The following is a 21,440-nucleotide window of genomic DNA, read 5'->3' as shown; positions in this document are numbered from 1 at the left end:
TGGAACACTCACACACGCACACACACACAAACACACACACACACACACACACACACGTGTGTGTAGAGATAAGTACAAAAGTCTTACCTTAGCAAATGAACTGCATACTTGTTTTAGGACTGGCTGGCTGGTTGGAAAACACCAGTGAGTTCAATAGCTGAGCTTTGCACTGAAAGATTGTTGAGAGGGTGTTCCACTTCCCTATCATAAAAAGAAAAATACATAAAGATATGATGTAAAGTGAACTGCAACAAATTCTCCAAATCACAGCTATATTCAGAGGTCAAGGAAATTCAGCTGAAAAGGTTAAAGATGAAATAAAATCTAGCAAGTGAGAATGAAAATCTATCCTAAAGCAAGGCCACTGGTGACGTGTTCTAGACAAGAAGCTAAATACTGCATAGCACTGGGATCTTTCATTTTCATCAAATCAATAAAAGCTTATATTTATCAGGATTCCAGGCAGCTGCCATTTCTGACAACCTCCACTTTATTTCCCACTTCTCGTGTTAAATCAGGCCAAAGACTATTAAAGAAGCAACCTTCTATGCTACTTACACCTGAAGAGACAATTCCATTAAAAGCTTTTGTTTTTTATGTTGTAGAAACAGAGTCTGTTATCGTTATATTAGCAGGAGCTGCTAAACCTCTTTGTTCTTCTACCCATGTTGCAGCCCAATGCCACCCAAAAACTAGCAAGGGGATTTGCGGACAAAAGTGAAAGTACTTTGCTTTTGCTTTTCCAGTCATACTCTAGTAAAAAGGAAAAGCTTGCTGCTAAAACAGTGGCCATTCTAATCATCTGTACAACAATATTTGCTATCAGGCATTCTAAATAGATTATCAGCAGTCCATCTGTGTCATTATTGATTTATAAGGCTTTAAGCTGCTTTCGAATGGAAGCTTTCCCACTAAGGGGCTTCTTGTACAAATCAGAGCCACACTCGGATATAGCAGTCTTTACCCAAGCTGAAAAAAGATTGTACTTGAAACACGAGCATGCAGACCACAAATTCAGATGCCATTTATTCCTATTCTTTTCCCAATGATAATCAAAGTGGATGCACAAGTCATCTACATCCAAGTTATTTACATAAATATGTTACTAGTGTATAAAACAGGCATCATTAACATATGAATACCATATGCAAATGATAAAGGCAGAGCAGATGTTAGTGCATGTAATTGACCTATATGTGAATTGCTTCTGAACCCCATACTGTATTAATACTCCACACAGTAACTAGATATAGCCTAAAAAGTGCATCTCTGAAACACTACACTAGAAATGAACCTGACAGGGTCCCAGAGATGTTAAAACAAGGTCACTGTCACCACTGTATTTCGCTGTCATCTGCATTCTGTTTCTTATAGATGACATCATCATGTGGCTGTGTAAATCGATAACTTAATAGCATTTGGAAAATGCTGCAGTCTGGAGCAGGTTATAAAGAATGCCCCAGTTTTATTCCTTTTGTAGCTAAAATGTCATATGTCTTAAACTCAGGTTCCTGCATGAATGCACAGTGAAAAACAGATGCCATTTTTTACTCTCAGGCTTTATTTTTCACTTCTTCTCTGAATAACATTAAATTGTAGTAAATAGCCTTTTGTCAAGAGGCCTGGGACCACCCTGTATATGATAATGCATTAGTGACCAGCTTTCCAGCTCCTGAACAGAAACATTCACAGACTTAAGGGACAGATACGAAGCAGTATTGTGTACAACCGGTGAACAACTGCAGCACATACTAATAGAAGTGCACATAATAAATGATTGTGTTGGGGTCTAACAAGGGTCTAATAGGCAGTCCATTCTGTGAAAGGGTCAGCTTTACATCTGTGATACAAAACAAAATTACAATATGTGCTACCATTGTATTTTTCACATTAATAAAAAAATCCATGCATTTCAACTTATTTTCTCATGTCAGAATGTCCAAATTCTCTGATAAATCATGTTAAGTTTTATGACACCCACTATTCAGAGCATGGTTTGCCACTGTATTCAGGGGCTTTAAGACGTTTTACCATAAATTAATTGAGGACTGACCAATCTCTAAGCATAATTTTAAACCACCATCACCACACCGCACCCGCCCCCTCCCCCCCCCTGCCCCCCCATTTCCCTTTCTTCTTAGTAATTCAAGCATCTTCCTCACCTGCATTCTAAAATTAACAAGATCGATTGCAGTCATGGATTAGGATTCGAGGTAGAAATCTATTAAAGTATTAATGCTCCTGGTTGGGTAAGCTTCATATATTTCAAATGCAATCCATTCTGTTTTACCCATGAACAATAAATCAACGAACACACTCAGAAAATTAAAATATGAAGTATATCTGGCTTTAGCAAATTTTCCATGTTTCTATAGTGATGTTTGTTTCTATGGTTCTGTTAGTCATTCAATCTGTATTGATTAATACAGTATTGTGCTGTAATATCCTTCAAGAATGCAACTAACATCTTCAGTAACTTCATGTGGTGTCTGTTTTCAACAGTGAAAGCCACAGCGCTGTCTAGCAGCTACAACGCTAGCTCTTGGGGCTCTCAACTAAGAGACCCCAGCTTGAATCTTAGTCTCAATTGATAATTCTGAGGGTCAGTACTGTTTAAGTTCACTCTCTCACAATTCCTAAATGCACCCATTCCTTAGATGCACCCATCACAGAATTTTTAAAGGGAGAGAGAGCAAATTGGCCTGTGGCCTTTTTCTGTATGGTTCAAACATGGCTCCTGGATTATGTCCATACAGAACTGGCACTTATCTGTGGAAATGGTCCATAGGCTACAACATTTCACCAAGCTTTCCTTGCCAATGTTAGAGATAACAGAGGGAGTGGACAAAAGCAGGGGAAAAGTATAAACTGAAGTGCGCAAAATAAAGGCACAACAGTTTGTCAAGCAGTTAGATTAGAATAGAGTAACTACATTTCAAACATGAATAAATATTTATCATATGCCAATCTGTTTCTTATGGTATGTCTATAAAAACTGCAGAATGATGGCGCATTCAGTTTACATTCCTATTCTTGTGGATCCATAGACATAGATCATTAAAATGCCATGAACAGGCACAGGAAACAATCAAAACAGCAAATGGAATGCTGATCTTTATATCTAGAGGACTAGAATACAAGGGTGAAGAAGTTATGCTTCAGCTATATAAAGCCCCAGTTAAGCCACACCTATTAGCAGTTCTGGGCATCACATCTTAGGAAGGATATATTGACCTTGGAGGGAGTGCAGGGTAGATAAACAAGAATGATACCTGGGTTCCAAGGGTTAAGTCATGAGGAGAAATTACACAAATTAGGGTTATATTCCCTGGTACTTAGAAGGTTAGGGGATGATTAAATTGAAGTTTTCAATATATTATGAACAGATGGGGATACTAAGACTAGGGGCTTACTTACTTAGCCCTAAATTTTTGTAATGACATAAAAGCTCTCTGTCATTACTAAAATGATGGTGGAAGCACCGATCTGGAAGTCCCACCCCTGAACATGGCATCTTCTATTTTCACAGGGGTTGGAATGGGGGGCTGTGGGTTCTAAGTTGCACATCCATGGTTCATGGAGGCAACCTCACATGTTAAAGTGCAGCTGTCTCAGGCTGATCTGTTTTTTGCTAGTGGGATGATCAAAACACGACTTGTGCACTTTAGACATGGTAGGAAAAGGTCTAAAGCTGCCAAAGTTGTTTGGAGAGGTAAGGTACCCTTTTGGTTATGGTCCCAGGATCCCTTTGGGAAAGGTAAGCTGCCCTTTGGGAAAGCAAGGTGCCCTTTGGGATTGTTAAAATTAGACATGAATGTGCATAAAATGTGCATAAACTCATTGGAACTGTCAAGGGATCTGTCAAAATGAACTGTCAACAGAGCCATCAAAGTAAGCTGTCAAGGAATTTAAAACTCCTGCCCTTCAGATATTTGAAAAAAAAACTGTTAGCAGTGTTAAAGAAAATTAGTGCTTGCTATTTCACTCTGTCTGTTGACATAAACCTGAGGGCTGTAATTACAAGATTAGTGATACATGACTGATTGTGCAACTTTTCATCATTACAATGGGGTGCCTGTCAGTCCACAATTTGACTGACAACTCCAAGTGGTTATAAACTCTTTGAAGTGGGACTATGAATTCCAATGCATGTTTGAATATGGAATTAAAGGAAGCTAAATGTATTAAATGTGTTTTATCAATGAATGTTTTTTAATAGTAAATTCATCATTAGACACTTAAGAACTTTATTTAATCTCAGCATGGGTTCTGAGGTCTGCCCATGCGTTGGCATGGTAGCTGTAAGGACAAAGGGTAGTGTGTGGGGATATGGGTTGGCATGAAATGTCGATACATTAGCATGGAGGTTATAAAGGGTTATAGGGTAGTCAGAGGGGCATAGGTTGGCATGGAGGGCATGAAGGGCCATGGGAGTGGATAGATGAGCATAGGTTGGCATGGAGAGTATGGGGACTATAGGGTTAGCATGGAGGGGTGTTGAGAGTATCTGGGGTGAGAGGGATGAGGGCTTTATTGTTTTCTTTCATGGCTTCGACAAAGTGGTGGGCACCAAGGCACGCCTTCTGCCCAGCCCGGCTCCACGCCTGGCAGCCTTCATATTGTTTCCCGGGTCGCCTGCCACGACTCCCATAAAACCCTCCCCTCTCTCTGGAACGAAAATCCGAAGTTCTGGGGAACCTTTTCCCGGTTCGAGTTTGCAGAGCCAGGAATTATCCCGACTCTGCGCTCCTGACCCAGGAACAAAAATTTAGGCCTTAGACATAGCTCCTCCGGTCTCATGTGGGAAAAGTGGGCAGCAAGACATCGCCACCAGCCCTGTCTATCATAATCCTTTTTGCTCCATCCCAGGTGGCCTCCCACTCTTGGAGGTCCTCCTTAAATGTACTTCACCAGATCATTTAGAAGTGAAATTAGGAAACACTTCTACACAGAAAGGGTAATAAATCTCTCTTCGATAAAATGATAATTCATGCAAGGTCACTTGTAAATTTCTGATCTGTGATTGATAGATTTTTGTTGTGCTAAGTTGTTAAGGGATATATCTGGAGTTAGATCACAGATCAACCATGATCTCATTGAATAGTGAAACAGGCTCAAGGTGCTAAATGGTCTATTCCTGTTCCAATGTTGCTGTGAAGACTGATTAAGTCTTTTGGTGTTTTTAACTTTTTTTGCCAGTCCAATTTTGCCCTCTTACTGTTCTGCTGTGGGGTAGAATTCTTTCCCATATTTGTGAACTACAAGCTTGTTTCTATCCATTCCGTGCACATCTAGTGCTGTCTAGAGTAACTAATGTATTTGCTCTATAGACATTAAACAAAGCTAATGTAATGAGATGACATGTCTGATTTACACAAGGTCCATTGCTCCAGTATAGTGGTTCGGAAAGTTTTTCAGCAGAGAATACTTAAAATTTAATTCCTGCTGTTTGTGATTAGTGCCATGGGATCTTGAGCAGGCCTGGCAAAGGGTTACCATCCTCAGTGAAGGGCACCGCAGTTCTGAAATCACATGACATAACTGTTGCTCTTAGATGTCACTTCCTCCCTTGAGCCTCCTCCTATGTATCACAAGATTAGTAGATACTTGAGATGGAATCTGATACATGGCTGCCTAAAATGCACTTACATAAAATTAAATATTTCTATTGTTGAGCAAAATAGTTCCAAGTATGAAAGAAAACCTTCAGTTGTTGCCTTCACATTATCTGTAATCCTTTGCATAATACTTTAGCACTGTGAAGCTCAACTGCAATAATCACATAAACAGCATTAAATAATTAGAAAATAACCATTTTGTTTTGTTCATGATTAAGGAAAATAATTTAACTCGGAAGCATTGAAGGAACAACTTTATTGTCAGTGAAGTAAAAGCTGCATCTCACTGTTTGCGTAATATTCTTCCTCTGTTAAGAGAAGGTTTACTAGACTAACGCAAGGAATGGGCAGGTTGTCTTATGAGGAAAGGCTGGACAGGTTTGGCTTGTATCCACTGGAATTTAGGAGTAAGAGGCGACTTAATTGAAATGTTTAAGATCCTGAGGGGTCTTGGCAGGGTGGATGTGGAGAGGATGTTTCCTCTTGTGGAAGAATCTAGACTAGGGGTCACTGTTTAAAAATAAGGGGTCACTCATTTAAGACAGAGATGAGGGGAATTTTTTTTCTCTCAGAGCGTTGTGAGTCTTTGGAACTCTCTTCCTCAAAAGGCAATGGAAGCAGAGTCTTTGAATATTTTAAGGCAGAGCTAGGTAGATTCTTGATTAACAAGGGGGTGAAAGGTTATCGGGGGTAGGCAGGAATGTGGGGTTGAGGTTTCATTCAGATCAGCCATGGTCTTATTGGATGGCAAAGCGGACTCGAGAGGCCGAGTGGCCTACTCCTGCTCCGAAGTTGTATGTTTGTATATTAAGTGTGGGGATTCAATGTAACTATATAATTAGTTAATTTATTTTGCTGTATTTTAATGCATGCTTCCCGATATATATACAGATTAATTTTTTCAGCCAATAGTGTGGTACAGTATGTGGCCCAGAATTTCACTCCCAGGGTGGGGGCCCAGCTTTAGAAGTGGTTTTGATTTTCGTTCTGGGGAGGTGGGCTGTATTAGAAGTTGGGTCCGCCAACCCGGACTGAATGTAGAGGCTGCCGGACGCAGAGGCAGGCTGGTTGAAAAGCCTGTCTCTGTGCTTTGCTACTTTGTTGAATTAAATTTTAAAAAAAGATTGAAACAAAAACAACCGTCCAGCTCTCACCCCTCACCACCCCCCCCCAACCCCCCACATGCTCCCCATGCTCCATCCATGCCAACCTATGCCACCTCATGCCCCCAACCCACCATGGCCCTACATATTCCCATGGCAACCCATGCCCCTCCACCCACCCCCATGGACCCTCATGCCCCCATACATCCCAAATCCCCGTGGACCTTTATAGCTCCTTGCCAGCATAGTGCAAGCTCATGCCAAACCATGCTGCCCACCCACCACCCTTTGCCCTTACCTCTCCATTCCAACACATCTAGTGTACACTGACAGCTCTTTGACAGCTTTGGCAGTTCTTTGCCAGTTTGACAGCGTTGACAGTTCTTTGGCAGCTTGACAGTTCCTTGACAGCTTAACAGTCTTTGACAGGTTTGATAGATCTTTGATAGCTTGACAGTTCTTTGCCAGTTTGACAGCGTTGACAGTTCTTTGGCAACTTGACAGTTCTTTGACAGCTTAACAGTCTTTGACAGGTTTGATAGATCTTTGATAGCTTGACAGTTCTCTGACAGTTTTGAAAGTTCCAATGAGCTCGAAAAGAGTTTATGCACATTTTATGCACAATCATGTTTACTTCTAACAATCCCAAGAGATGCCTTACCTCTCCCAAAGGTGTGCCAGATTCAAAGGAGTACCATACCTCTCCAAAGAGGTAGGTTACCAAACAAATCCATCAGGCTGAATTTTCTGTTTGACGGGCAGGTGGCCTCGGCTCAATCTCCGGCGGGCGGGGAGCCGATCCCTGCCGGCGAAACGGGCCACACCGCCATTTTGCACAGGCAGGCCAATTAAGGCCCGCCCAGTGCGTCTCAGACTCCCGTGTTCAGCGGGAAATTCAAACCTGCGGCAGGTGTGTTCAGGCCACAGGTTCCAATAGGGAACCGGCAGTCTGTATAAAGAAAGGCCAGGCAGCCTCCTTTAGGCTGTTCACCATGGCCAGCGACCGGGCTCCAGAGGAAGTGAGCCAGAGGAGGAGGAGGGGGGCAGGCTGCAGGGTAGGCCAGCAGAGGGCCAATGTGCCCCTCGGTTCTCCAATGCCTGCCTTGCTGCCCTCCTGGAAAAAGTGTCAAATCATCGGGAGGTGTTTTCTGGAAGGGTGAGTACCATGTCGGCCTTGGCCATTTTACCCAGCAGGTAGCCTTAGCCTCTGAGCAGCCCCCCCCCCCACCCCCGCCACACCCACATCTTAGTGTCGTTACTGCATTAGGCATTTGGCGAATGCTGAGTGGGTAAACGGGTACTGACCATGCTTACATCAGCCTTAGTGGTTGAGGAGAAGATGGGTTCTCCCCGCAGCATATGTTGGTGTTTGTCGCATTTGAATGGTCTGGGGGTAACCTGCAGGGGAGGCAGCTAGACACATACTGAGAACTCCAACACATGTCTTATTGATGATGATGAGATGGTGGAAGGGGAGCCTCAAGATGTCGTGGCCAAGAGCCATCTGCTGACCTCAGCACCACACCTAGTTGCGCCTCCTTGCCATGGGTGCTAAGACCCGTGTGTTATTCAAAGTGATAGACACCGAATGTGTCCAAGGTGGCCGTTGGGGGAGGGGGTTGTGAGCAGCCGTACTATCTTCTGGGGACTGATCACCAGTAGTGTGGACAGGAGCCGCCGGAGGCCTCAGATGGTCCGCTGTGGTTGAGGTATGGTGTGCGCGTGCAGAGTACATGAGCGATCAGCCCCAATAAATGCTCTTCTCTGTTCTGCAGGCAAAAGCAGAGAACAATAGCTGGGAGCGTTTGCAGACTGGTGGTGGGCACACCGTGCTGCAGCACCTCACCACCTATGAGGAGCAGGCCATAGAGCTGGGGAGGAGGCAGGCGGCCAGGTCGGCAGGTGTCGATGAGGCTGGGGTGCAGCGGCCAGGTATTTGAGGGCCACAGTCCCATCCACTCTGTCTCCCCACCATCCAAAGCATTGATGATTGCTGCAATCGTTAATGCAGCAACACTGCTCATTCACAGACTGATACAGTCACATGTGTGGGTCATACACAAACGTCCCTCAGCCCCTTGAGAATGCGCGTCTCTAGCACCTTCCAAAGTCGCCTTATCCCATTTGTGACCACGATCCCCATGGCCTAACATGCCATGGCATCGCTGCTGCACATCCAAAGACTTATTGCATCTTAGGAGGGCTTGTACCTCCACCACCCTTTCAGCCAGTGCGTCCCACATTACTCTGTCCAAAAGGTCCTCAGCACCTCACCTGTCAACCACGTTAAACTCAACTTAAATAAATGCCACCATGTTAGTCATCCCTGCCCCAAGGGGAAATGTTACCTTCTGTCCACCCGGTCTATGCCCCTCCTAACGGTATGAATGTCAATAATGTGACCTGTCAATTTCCTGTGATCCACGGCAAATGTCGCAAGTGTTTGCAATGTTTCCCCATCACTGCAACTCTCCAGGCCAGCATGCATCCAGGTCAGGAACCTCTGCACTCTCCCCACTCCAATGCCATCCCTCCCATGAAGTGCAGGTCACAACTGAATGCAGAAGTGTAGATGTGGCCTCGACAGCGTTTTCTGCACTTGCAACATGACCTCCCTTTTCCTACATTCTATTCCTTGGCTAATAAAGGCAAGTTTAGCTTTGACCTTGTTAAACGCCATCTCCTCCAGCAATTGTGAAGTGCCCTCTCCACTGTGCTCCGGGACACTAGCCAATGTCATAATCCCCACCAATGTGGTAGTCGCTGCGCTGGTGCCTGGCTCGCTGAAAGGATGTGATGCAAGTTGTTCCTGTTCCTGTTCTGCTACCTTAAAGGGTCTGCCCAGCAAGGTCCCTGTAATCGTCATGACTTCCCACGGTCCTACCATTTCTCCTGTATTCCCGTACCTTGTTTGTCTTGCCCAAGTGCTTAACTGAACACTTATCCACATAACATTCCATGTGGCATTCCTTAGGCCATCTGACCAGCCTGTCTGTTTGCGCGTATAAGGTTTGGGCCTCCTCTTGACGATGTACCACCCACCAATGTTCGTCTCCTTAGGTTCTTGAAGGTTGAGTACATTATGAGCCCGGGGGGGAAAGGGATGAATGGCGTTACTAACTGAACACTAACTGATGCACTGTCCTTGTTGTTAATTTCAGCATCACCACCGCATGGCCGCCAGGAATAAGTCCAGAGCCCCCCTTCCACACCTAAGGGCCAAGACTTGCAACCTGCATCACATCCTTTCAGTGAGCCAGGCACCAGCGCAGCGACTACCACATCGGTGGGGATTATGACGTCGGCTAGTGTCCCAGGGCACAATGGAGAGGGCACTTCACAATCGCTGCAGGAGATGGCACGGACAGAGAGTGCCGATGGCGCCACAGCCAGAGGACTGCAGGGGACCAGGCACATGCTGAGTCGGGCAGTGATGATGTGCCTCTGGAGATGTCAGCCATGCAGCAGCAGCAGGACAAGCGGCAGGAATCACGTTTGCATCTGGCAGGGTTGCATGAGGGTGTGCTTCAGTTGGTCTCTGTGGTGGAGGAATCCAGGCAGAGTGTCAGTGATGGCATGAACCTCAGGACAGAGTTTCAGGCTTCCTCCACTGAGAGATTGGCGACTCTCATGGAGAGGGGCTTCGATCGGATTGAGACTCTTCTGATTGGGTTACGCTCTGACCTGCAAGCCCTCACAGCGCTAATGGCCACAGGTGGTCATTCGCAATGTGGGAGATGTTCTGGGCACCAAGTGTCGCAGCTCGGTGCCCATCCATCTGCGGTGAGCGGGGAGGTCCAATGTGACCCCACGTCGGTGCAGCAGCTGCTCATCGTCTCTGCGGGCTCCTCTCAGGGTGCTCCAGATGAGGTCAGCGCCCCTCTGCCAGTGACCGTTGCATCCGTTGAGGCTGCGACAACTGGGGAGGTGCCAGTTCTGGAATTGGCCGCTCCCTCCCAGGCGGGGCCAGCACAGGCTCCACGGGCCAGAGGACGGCCGCCAAGGTCATCGAGGCCAACAGGTCAGCAGAGTCAGCAGGCTCTCTCACAAGCCACTCCGAGCAATGGGGCAGCACCAAGATGTAGCACCCACAAACGTAAGCATAAGCCATGTTAGGCACTCCACGGGTTTGTCACTGGTGATTTTGTGTTGGCCCTAGATTAGGGAATGTTTCATTACCTGCGTCAGAGTGACGTTTGTGGTTTATTTTGGTGGGAATAAAGTCCACTTTTCTGACCATGGCTGAGGGTGTTTCCTTTGTGCTGCATTTGTATGTTTCACAGACATATCATGAGTGTTTGAGTGGACATTGATGTTTCTGTACGAAGCCCTTAGTTGCAGCTGATGAGGTGGAAGATGTAGCATCTAAGTGCCATGTGTGGAAGTGCCAGGCAATGCTGGTCCTGCAGATCCATGTGTGTGGAGCTAGCTGAAGGTTCGTTGGATTAAAGTGTCCCGGGTGTCCCTGCCTCCTTGGTGTAGTAGTGGGTCGGCGTGCTGCCCCTCATCATTGCCCTGTGCTTCCTCATCCCCTGAGCCACTGCTGGATTCATCACGTGCAGCCTCATCCAGGGCGTCAAGGTCTTCATCGTCAACTGCATCCCCCCTTTCCAACGCAAGATTGTGCAGAGCGCAGCATGCTACCCCTATCACAGAGACCCGATCTGGGGGGTACTGGAGTGCGCCCCCTGAGCGGTCCAAGCAACTGAAGCGCATCTTAAGAAGACCGATGGTTCTCTCCACCACAGCCCTTGTGGAGGCGTGGCTCCTATTGTAGCGCTGCTCAGCTTCTGTTCTTGGATGGCGGATAGGCGTCATGAGACACCTTCTGAGGGGATAGCCCTTGTCACCCAGCAGCCATCCATCCAGCCGAGCCGGAGCACTGAAGAGCCCTGGCACCTGGGAGTGTCTGAGGATGTAGGCGTTGTGGGAGCTGCCTGGGTACCTTGCACAGACTTGTAGAATCAGCATCCTGTGATCACACACTATCTGCATGTTCATGGAGTGGAAGCCCTTCCTGTTGACAAAGGCACTGGGCTCACCTGCTGGCCACATGTGTGCAGTCTATTGCACCCTGGATGCGGGGGAAGCCAGAAATGGCCGCGAAGCCTCTGGTTCGCTGTGTCTGGCTTGCCTGGTCCCAATGGTAGTGGATGAAGGTCACTGCATGTCTGAACAGAGAGTCTGTAACCTGCTTGACACAAGTGTGGACAGCTGATTGGGAGACGCTGCAAAGGTCACCCACCGAGCCCTGGAAGGAGCCAGATGCATAGAAGTGGAGGGCAACTGTGACCTTCAGAGCTGCTGGCATGGGGTGTCCACCCACACAGTTAGGGGAGATCTCAGGGCCAATCATCTGACAGATATAGTTGACTGACCCCTTGACAGTCGGAGCTTCCTTTGGTACTGCACCTCAGTCATAATGAGGTAGCTGCTTCGCCGCCTGTATACCCTGGCAGCAGGATAGTGGCATCTTCTGTGGCCCCTTCCACCTTGGACAACCTCTTGGCCCTGTGCCCCTTGTGCCTGCGCTTGGCCTCCCAAAGATGGCTCCCCTGGAGGCTGATTGTCCAGTCCTGGCCTCCACCTTATTCTATCCCTCCCTTCCTCCTCAGGGGAGCTGCCTCCAGTGGAGATGTCAGAACCCATACCCAGGCTAAATGGAGGCCTCCGGAAAGCTGCAGGCCCGATGAAGATTCCTGACTGCAGAGTGCTGAGCTGAAACTTCAAAGTACAGAGAAAGCTATTGGAAATCGATCTGAACTACTAACAATCACACAGGCAAGTTTAAAACACTTTCTGCAATAAATACTTCAGATAAAACATTAACAACCCCTCTGAGCCCACATATCCCGCCCGTGGACGAGGTTTGTTAAAAAATCAGTTACCCGCCTGACCGTTGGGCCCTTGTGCCGAGGCGAAAATCGCACGGGCTCCTCAAAATCGGGACGCTCGCCCGACGTCAGCGCGCGACATTTTAAGCGCTGACGTGCAGGCTCCGCCACCCACACGTCAGCCATAAAATTCTGCCCATCAAGTTCGGACCAGCTCTCACCTGGTCAAATCTGCATAGTCTGGATTTCACACGCCTGGCCTACCAAAATCTCACTTCAGTGGAGGGAGTTGGTGATTTAAATGGATAGCTGCCTGCATAAACCATGCATGCATGAACTCCGGCCCAACTTTAGTCCCACCCTTGTGAAAATAAGAAGTGCAGGAATTAGGATTTCCAAGGTCGTCCGCTATTTTTATCACGACAGAGAGACTCTCCATCATGATGAAAATCTGGGCTCATATCTACATGGTCACCGCCAAAGATTTGGTCAATCCACCAGGTGTCATGTTTGAATCATAGCCAATGTCCCTGGTCAACTTGCCCTCCCTCTCCTTGAGAAATCTGTGGTAAGGTGACTCTAACAGCTGAGATATGTTTCCTAGGAAACATTGCCACATTATGTAGTGGACTTTCTAGTTTTGGGGAAGATTCTTCAATTTGTTTGACAGTGGCGGATATCTTAGCCACTAGAAACATACCTAAGGCCATAAAATCATATGGAAAAGTCCAGCAGAAGTGTTAGTATGGCAAAAGTGACATCCTCACACCCTCTCACTCCCCACCAAGAAAGGTATTAAAACTGTCTCATACAGTTCCCTTTGAAAGGGGATCACTGTGTGATAATTGCTTAAAAAAAATTATTTGAGTATCTCAGCCTCAATCTTAACCTGGACGCTTAGGTGAGATCCAGTCTGATCCCAGTGAGTCAGTACCCTTGGTATGACTAGGCATACCTCCACCCTCCATGTGCCGGATTCAACTGAGGTCCCAGGATGTGCGAAGTTTGAGCACTGACCCACTACAATAATGATTATGTTTAGGGTGGATGATCATGAAAAGTTCTGTGAAAGACCGGGATATCCGTGTCCCAGCCTAGTCTTGCCCTCTGGTATAATCTTGTCAAATTTAAGGGGGGAGTATACCGGAAGAGGTCAGTTGAATTGTAAAATTAGTTATTTTCAAAATTGTTGGATAGCCAAAGTATGAGTCACAACACAAAATACTGGAAATACAGTTCCAAAGAAGATTCATATTGGACTCAAAACATTAACTCTGTTTCTCTCTCCACAGATGCTGCCAGATCTGCTGAGTTTTCCCAGCACTTTCTGTTTTTATTATTGGAAATTGTTTAGCTGGTCCATGATAAAATATTTAACATGATGAAATATTAAACTGTCCTTTTTTATTCAACATTTAATTACAGCATCTGAAGGGTCTTTTTCATTTTATCTCCACTGCACAAGATGATAATGTCATGAGTTCACCATATCAATAGTTACATCACAAGAAAATAACAGTAATGGACATGAACACTGAGCTTAGGTTTGTATGATAATTCTTTACCGGAAGTACAAAAATAGAATATAGATTAATATATTTATTGTAAATGCAACATAAGTTGTTCTGAACTTCATGCTGGAACAGGTACTTAAATAGCGCTGAGAATATGGAACCTGCTATCACAGTGAGTTGTTGAAGCAAATATTTTAGATATATTTAAGGGGGGCATAGACAAGCATTTGAGGGAAGAGGGGATAGAGGGTTATGGTGCTAAATTTAGATGAGGAAAGCTGGAAGGAGGCTTGAATTGTACATAAACCGGCATGGACTGGTTGGGCCAATTGGCCTGTTTCTGTGCCATACATCTAATGTAATCCTATGTAAACATTTCGTCCCTCGGGCTCCATCACAGAACTTCTTGTGTAACCTGCTTCAGATTTTCATCACCTCCGGCAGAACTTTTAGTTCGGCGTGCGAGTCCACACCCAACCCCATTGGATGCGAAATCGCGTGAGATATTTCGGTTGGCGGACGCACACAAAAGTCAGAAGTGCGCCTGCTGACAATTAAGAGGCCAATTAGTGTAAAGCTGCAATTGTCTGCAAATTTTCGTGGTAAATCCAACCTTACGGTTGGCGGACGGACGAATTGGCCAGACGGACTTTTCATTTTTCATGAAAGGGCGGGATGAGCTTTCCTTTATTAAATAAAAAAAAATAAAATGTACGGACAGAATTTTCATCATTTATATGTTCCAGTGACTTGATTGTGATGCATGGACATATTTTTCTGGATTTAAAAACTTTGTTTATTGGTTTTAAAGTCTTCAGCTCCCTGAGGCACCTCTCTGCCTTCAGGAAGCTTTTATTCAGCGCTTACCCTCACCAGCGCTTACGTCAGCAACTGCCCTCCTCCTGCCACCACCCTGGCAGCGCTGAGTGCTCACGATTCACACTGGCTGGCCGATAATTGGCCAGCCAGCGTGAAATCGCATTCGGGGTCCGATCGCAGGCGGCGATCTGTTCCTCATGATTGCGCCCACAGGCCAACCTAAAAATCCTGCCCCTTGTGTCTGTTCACTGTCTCAAACTGGTTCCTTTCAGCACGATACCTCAATAGTATTTTATGATAAATGCTGTATGGTCTACCCCTAATAATTCAAAGTCACTTCTTGTGCTAAATAAATGGGAATTTGCAAGAAGTTGAATTTGGCAATTTAAATAAAACTGCAAGGTGGAAATTTAGTGCAAACATTTGAATTATCAGATAATTTTATTTAAGCAACTCTGAATTAAGAATATTCTAAATAACCTTTCACCAGGCTGATTCATGTTATCCTCCATCCTGAATAGAGATACATAAAGCCAATTCAGTTTGATCTGAATCCAAACAGATTCTTAAATTGCTGTGTCTTTCTTCAAAATTCCTGGATCAAAGTTTATACTTTCTATATGGAGAGCCAAAACCTCAGTGTGCATTATTGTCACAAAAGGTTTTCTTCAATAGGGTAAACAAAATGAATATGCTTTTAGCACTGCCGAAAACAAAGTTTTCTTGTAAATTGTGGAGCCGACCGACAAATAAGACTTGACATGGCTGAAGTTTACAATGACAGAAACCATGGCCAGAACGTGCTCGAGAAACAGCATCTCATCTTTCAACTGAACACCTTACAGCCTTCCAGGCTTAGCACTGAGTTCAACAATTTCAGACTCCAATTTTCCTCTCATTTTGTTTCCTTTCGTTCCAGGTTTCAGTTTATACCCCTTTTCCTCCAGTTTTTGTTTTCAGACAACAGCTATTCATCATTCTGCCATTCACACCTCATCTAGACACAACTTTTGTTTCTTTGCTTGTTCCATTACCACTCCCTTTGGCCTTGCACCGTGAACACTTCTGTCATTTAATTTCTCCTGTCTTTCACCCTATCACAGGCTTCCCATTTTGCTCTCCTCCACCACCCCCCCCTTTCACTTACTTCAAACCTATTGCATTCCTAACTTCTCCCCAGCGCTGATGAAAGGTAATTGACCTGAAATGGTAACTCTGTTTCTCTCTCCACAGATGCTGCCTGCCCTCTTGAGTATTTCCATCACTTTCTGTTGCTATTTCGGAATGTGGTTACTTTGTAACCATCTGGAAAATATTTCCTCTTTTACTGAGGTCCATGCGAGCATTGCAGGACACTGCTTAAATATATTTATGGGAAGAAGATCCAAGCACAGTTTCCTTGAGTGCCATTTTAAAGTTGACAGCCTTCAATGTCAGACAACTGAGCAACAGGTCTCCCAAGCAATCTTCAGATAAAATGGTGATCATGCCAGACCAATTCTATACAAAATTGGCTCCCGTCTGAGTCTGCAGTGTTTGTGGAAGTGTCCCTCATTTGCAAGAGAGGAGGCACGATTTTAGGGATATGTTTGATGCCCACTGCTTCATGCACCTGGAAGCTTGGACACCCACCCACCTGCGGAGATCGGGGCGGGGTGGGGGGGGGGGTGTTGTGAGGTGGGAAGTTGCCCGATTACAGTAGTGGAGGTGGAACAATTCAGTGCTGTAATGGGGATTAGGCTATGATATTTTTTCTGGATGAATGAACTAAAATGGACCAGGTAGCCATTGTCTGCTATGATTATTTTGTGTGTATTAATGGATTTGGCTGTAGAAGATGAAAAACTAGCCATATTAAGAACTGCATCTTTTGTAGAATATTTAGCAGTTAAGCAGGTAGGATTTTAAGTAACCGAACTGCAGTGGACTTTGGGCTGAAGGAGGTAATGCTGAAAAGTCTTCATTAGCCTCCTTATCAAAGGAACTGAAAAAGGTATCCATGTTTTAATCAGGCACAGTTTCATACAAAGTCCTATCAAATATGAGTTGAATCCAAAGTGGAGAATTGAATTACTGCATCAGCAGAAAATCAAGAAGACTGCAGTTCCCAATTTCATGGGAACATGTCTTTGACACTTTGGCCAGTTCAAATAAAAGTAAGAATCCAGAATAGACAGAATGCTAATGTTTCCAACATGAAAGGCAGCAAGACCTGGGCAACATCCAGACTCAAGCTGATAAGTGACAAGTAACATTTGTGCCACATATGTGCCAAACAATGGCCATTCCTAACAAGTGAAGGTCTAACCACCTGCCCTTGACAGTCAATGTAACATCCTGGGAACCACCCTTGACCAGACACTTAACTGGGGTCCAGCCAGATGAATATAGTAGCTACTAAAGCATATTAGGCACTGACTATTTTGCAGGGAGTGGCTCACCTCCTGATTCCCCAAAACCTCCTCAGCACCTATAAAGCACAGGTCAGGAATATGATAGAATATCTACTTGCCGAGATGTGTGAAGCTGCAAGAACACTTAAAAAGCGCAACACTACCCTGGTCAAATCAGAGAACTTGATTGGTATTTTAATCACTAGCCTAAGCATCCAATCTCTCCATCATCAGTGTACCATAGTTGCAGTGTGTACAGGATGAACTGCAGCAACTCAAGGCTTCTTCAGCAGCACCTCTCGAACCCACAACCTCCACCAATTGAAGGACAAGGGCAATAGATGCATAGGAACAATATCACCTCCAAGCTCCCTTCCAAGTCATACACCATATGTCTTGGGTACATTGCCTTTCACTCAACATCACTTGGTCAAAATCCTGGAACTTTTTGCCTAGAAGCAGGTAAAGAAGCACCTTCAGAACCTGATCCACAGCAGTTCAAGAACACACACCAGCATCATCAAAGAACAACTGGGATCATCAATAAATATTGGCTTTGCAGTGATGTCCATATCCTGAGGCTGAATTTTACAGAAGATCGTGACGAAGCATAGTCAGAGTCTTAGTTAAGTGCTTTGGCGTCTCAGGCAACATTGCTGACTTTCATCTGATTGTGAAAATAAAGCAAGGTTTTCTTTCCACTGCCTCCCAGTATAAAGATGAATAAAAAATAAACCAGTTGATAAATACTACAGAAGGAATAGTTGATGTTATCTCCTGGTTCTGCTAAAAAAAGATCTTAAACTAAGGCAGATTACATACAAGTTCTCGTGCTTATGTGTGCTTTGATAACATGGGATGTCAAAAATAGTCACTAGCCTTTTTCTGAAGAGGTTCCAAATACATACCCACTAATATTTTGGGTCCCAGTCAGTATATACTAACGCAAATCAGTGCGTGCTGGGCCCTTCCCTCTCAGTGCCATTTCTACTTAAGCTCAGTTGCTAAGGTATTGGTCCAGGTAAATTCATCACATGATGAAATTCTGATTTCAGCTCTGTAGAGGTTAAACTAGAAAGTTTCCTAGTGGTTCAATGATAAATGCCAAATATATAGCTATTTGTAAAGGCATTCAGATCAAATAACTGGATTTCCTAATGCAGTCTCTAACCAGAGCATTGGGAAAGGGGAGCATCCAAAGAAACAGCCCTGTATGAAAGCAAAGTCACTGTTGCATTGTGAAAACAACTTTCTTTTGTCTCTCCTTCTGGGGCATGCCATCTTTCTTATTAGACAGGTTCAATCCCACCTAATGACACTGAGCTAAAAATAGGTGCAAAGAAGGGAATTTCCATCTATGTTCCTGAGCAAAAAGTATTCCCTCAACTGCTCTCCTTTTAATTAAATAGCACTACTTTCAAATAACTCACTATTCTTTATTCTCTGCCTTTAGCCAAGAGCACTGGGAGCAGTAGGCCAGGTAATGGACACTCAGTTGTTGAGTCTATTGACTGAGATTGATAGATTTTGGGGCACTACAGCAATCAAGGGATGGGGGTAGGTAGAGATAGTGGAATTGGTGTGGAAGTCCAGCCATGATTTCACTGAGTGGTGGACTGGGCGCAAGGGGTTGCATGGTCTCCTCCTGTTCTTAGTTCTTATGTTTTAAGATGATGCACAGGCTGCTGTTTGCAGATATCAATGTGACTGCTGGAGCCTCACAACAGGAAAATAGTGGGGTCAAAAATCCTATCTGCAGTATTTACTTCTGCCCTACCAATCTGAAGAAAACCAGTTAACATGCATTTTGAAAGATCATAATAAGACCATAAGTAGTGGGCCATTCGGCCCATCTAGTCTGCTGCACCATTCATTGAGATTATAGCTGATCTGATAATCCTCAACTCCACTTTCCGGCCTTTTCCCCATAACCCTTGATTCCCTGATTGATTAAAAACCTGTCTCTCTCAGCTTTGAATATACTTAACGATCCAACCTCTACAGCCCTCTGCGGTAAAGAATTCCACAGATTCACTACCCTCTGAAAGAGGAAATTCCTCCTCATCTCTGTCTTAAATGGGCGCCCCCTTACTCAGCGATTATACCATCTGGTCCTAGACTCTCCCACAAGGAGAAACATCCTCTCAGCATCTACCCTGTCAAGTCCTGAGGTTTCCTTCAATAATAGAAGGCAGAACATAAGAGTTAGTAAGTAGCAATGTAAAGTGTTTACTCCAGTACTTACATCTTGTTCACTGGCGACAGCCCTAGGAGGATTGCCTGACTGTCCAACACTTGATTTGGCCAATTATGCCAGTTGTACTGGTCCCATAGTATTTTGAATATTACTATCAATCTTCTCTAAAAATATAAGAATGTTTAATGCTGCAAAAGCTCCAAGGTGCTAGTCGTGATTTGTGATCTCACATTTAAAGAATGCAGTAAGCATAAACATGTGGGTAAACTGGATCATCTGTTTGTTAGTTTGTTGTTACCATCTATTATACCTGTGTTAGCATCTATGTTGACAGCTCCATTTTCATAGCTGAAGTGGAATGGGTGCCTCACAACCAACTTCTGCTTTGAAGCAATGCCAGATTTTTTAGTTTCTTTCCCCTTGATCACAGTAACCTGAGGAGTGTGGCTGTAGGGAATCTGACTTAGTAAGTGGAAAATTAGAATTTTGGATGTTTAGCAACTTGTGGTGAAGAAAGTTAATGTCTATGCTAATTCCACATTTCCAGTAAGTTGGTTTCATGCCAGTAAAAATTACATATTGACAAACATATAAACAGCTCCATATGTAGACAATATCCAAAAGCCAGATCGTAACCTTAAAAAGTGACCCCGAAAAGCCACATTTTTTTCTTTTAAAGTGCAACCTGAATGTGAAGTAAAATAACATTATGCGCAAACTTTTTTATTCATTCATGGAATGTGGGCTTCGCTGGCTGGGCCAGCATTTGTTACCCATCCCTAATTGCCCTTGAGAAGATGGCGGTGAGCTGCCTTCTTGAACCACTGCTGTCCATGTGCTGTAGGTACACCCACAGTGCTGTTAGGGAGGGAGTGCCAGCGACAGTGAAGGAACGGCGATATATTTCTGAGTCAGGATGGTGAGTGACTTGGAGGGGAACTTCCAGGTGGCGGTGTTCCCATCTATCTGCTGCCCTTGTCCTTCTAGGTGGTAGTGGTCATGGGTTTGGAAGGTGCTGTCTAAGGAAGCTTGGTTAGTTCCTGCAGTGCATCTTGTAGGTAGTACACTGCTGCTACCATGCGTTGATGTGGAAGGAGTGAATGTTTGTGGATGGGGCACCAATCAATTGGGCTTCTTTGTCCTGGATGGTGTCAAGCTTCTTCAGTGTTGTTGGAGCTGCACTCATCTAGGCAAGAGGAGGGTATTCCATCACACTCCTGACTTGTGCACTGTAGATGGTGGACAGGCTTTGGGGAGTGATGGGGTGAGTTACTCGCTGCAGGATTCCTAGCCTCTGACCTGCTCTTGTAGCCACAGTATTTATATGGCTAGTCCAGTTCAGTTTCTGCTCAATGGTAACCCCCAGATTGTTGATAGTGGGGGATTCAGCGATGGTAATGCCATTAAATATCAAGGGGTGATGGTTAGATACTCTCTTGTTGGAGATGGTTATTACCTGACACTTTTGTGGCACAAATATTACTTGCCACATGTCAGCCCAAGCCTGAAAGTTGTCCAGGTCTTGATGCATTTGGACAAGGACTGTTCAGTATCTGAGGAGTCACGAATGGTGCTGAACATTGTGCAATTTTCAGGGAACATCCCCACTTCTGACCTTATGATGAAAGGAAGGTCATTGATGAAGCAGATGAAGATTGTTGGGCCAAGGACACTACCCTGAGGAACTGCTGAAATGATGCCCTAGGATTGAGATGATTGACCTCCAACAACCAAATCATCTTCCTTTGTGCTAGGTATGACTCCAACCAGCAGAGAGTTTTCCCCCTGATTCCCATTGACTTCAGCTTTGCTAGGGCCCCTTTGGCCACACTCGGTCAAATCCTGCCTTGATGTCAAGGGCAGTCACTCTCACCTCACCTTGGGAGTTCAGCTCTTTTGTCCATGTTTGAACCAAGGCTGTAATGAGGTCAGGAGTTGAGTGATCCTGGTGGAGCCCAAACT

The 21,440-nt window shown here is 44.9% G+C and overlaps 1 protein-coding gene across 7 annotated transcripts in view; it reads right to left on the bottom strand.

The window, feature by feature from the left end:
- znf536 (zinc finger protein 536) overlaps positions 1-21,440 on the bottom strand; it is a 559,031-nt gene that overhangs the window by 360,423 nt on the left and 177,168 nt on the right. For all 7 annotated transcript variants that reach the window (XM_078544382.1, XM_078544384.1, XM_078544387.1 and 4 more), the window contains one exon: positions 88-201. The gene's annotated coding sequence lies outside the window, so the exon portion shown is untranslated. The remainder of the gene's footprint in view (positions 1-87; positions 202-21,440) is intronic.

This window comes from Cetorhinus maximus, chromosome 6 (genome assembly GCF_964194155.1).
Source record: "Cetorhinus maximus chromosome 6, sCetMax3.hap1.1, whole genome shotgun sequence".
NCBI classification, from domain to species: Eukaryota; Metazoa; Chordata; class Chondrichthyes; order Lamniformes; family Cetorhinidae; genus Cetorhinus; species Cetorhinus maximus.
Note: the sequence above shows the minus strand (reverse complement) of the source record. Positions and strands in the feature narration are given on the sequence as shown.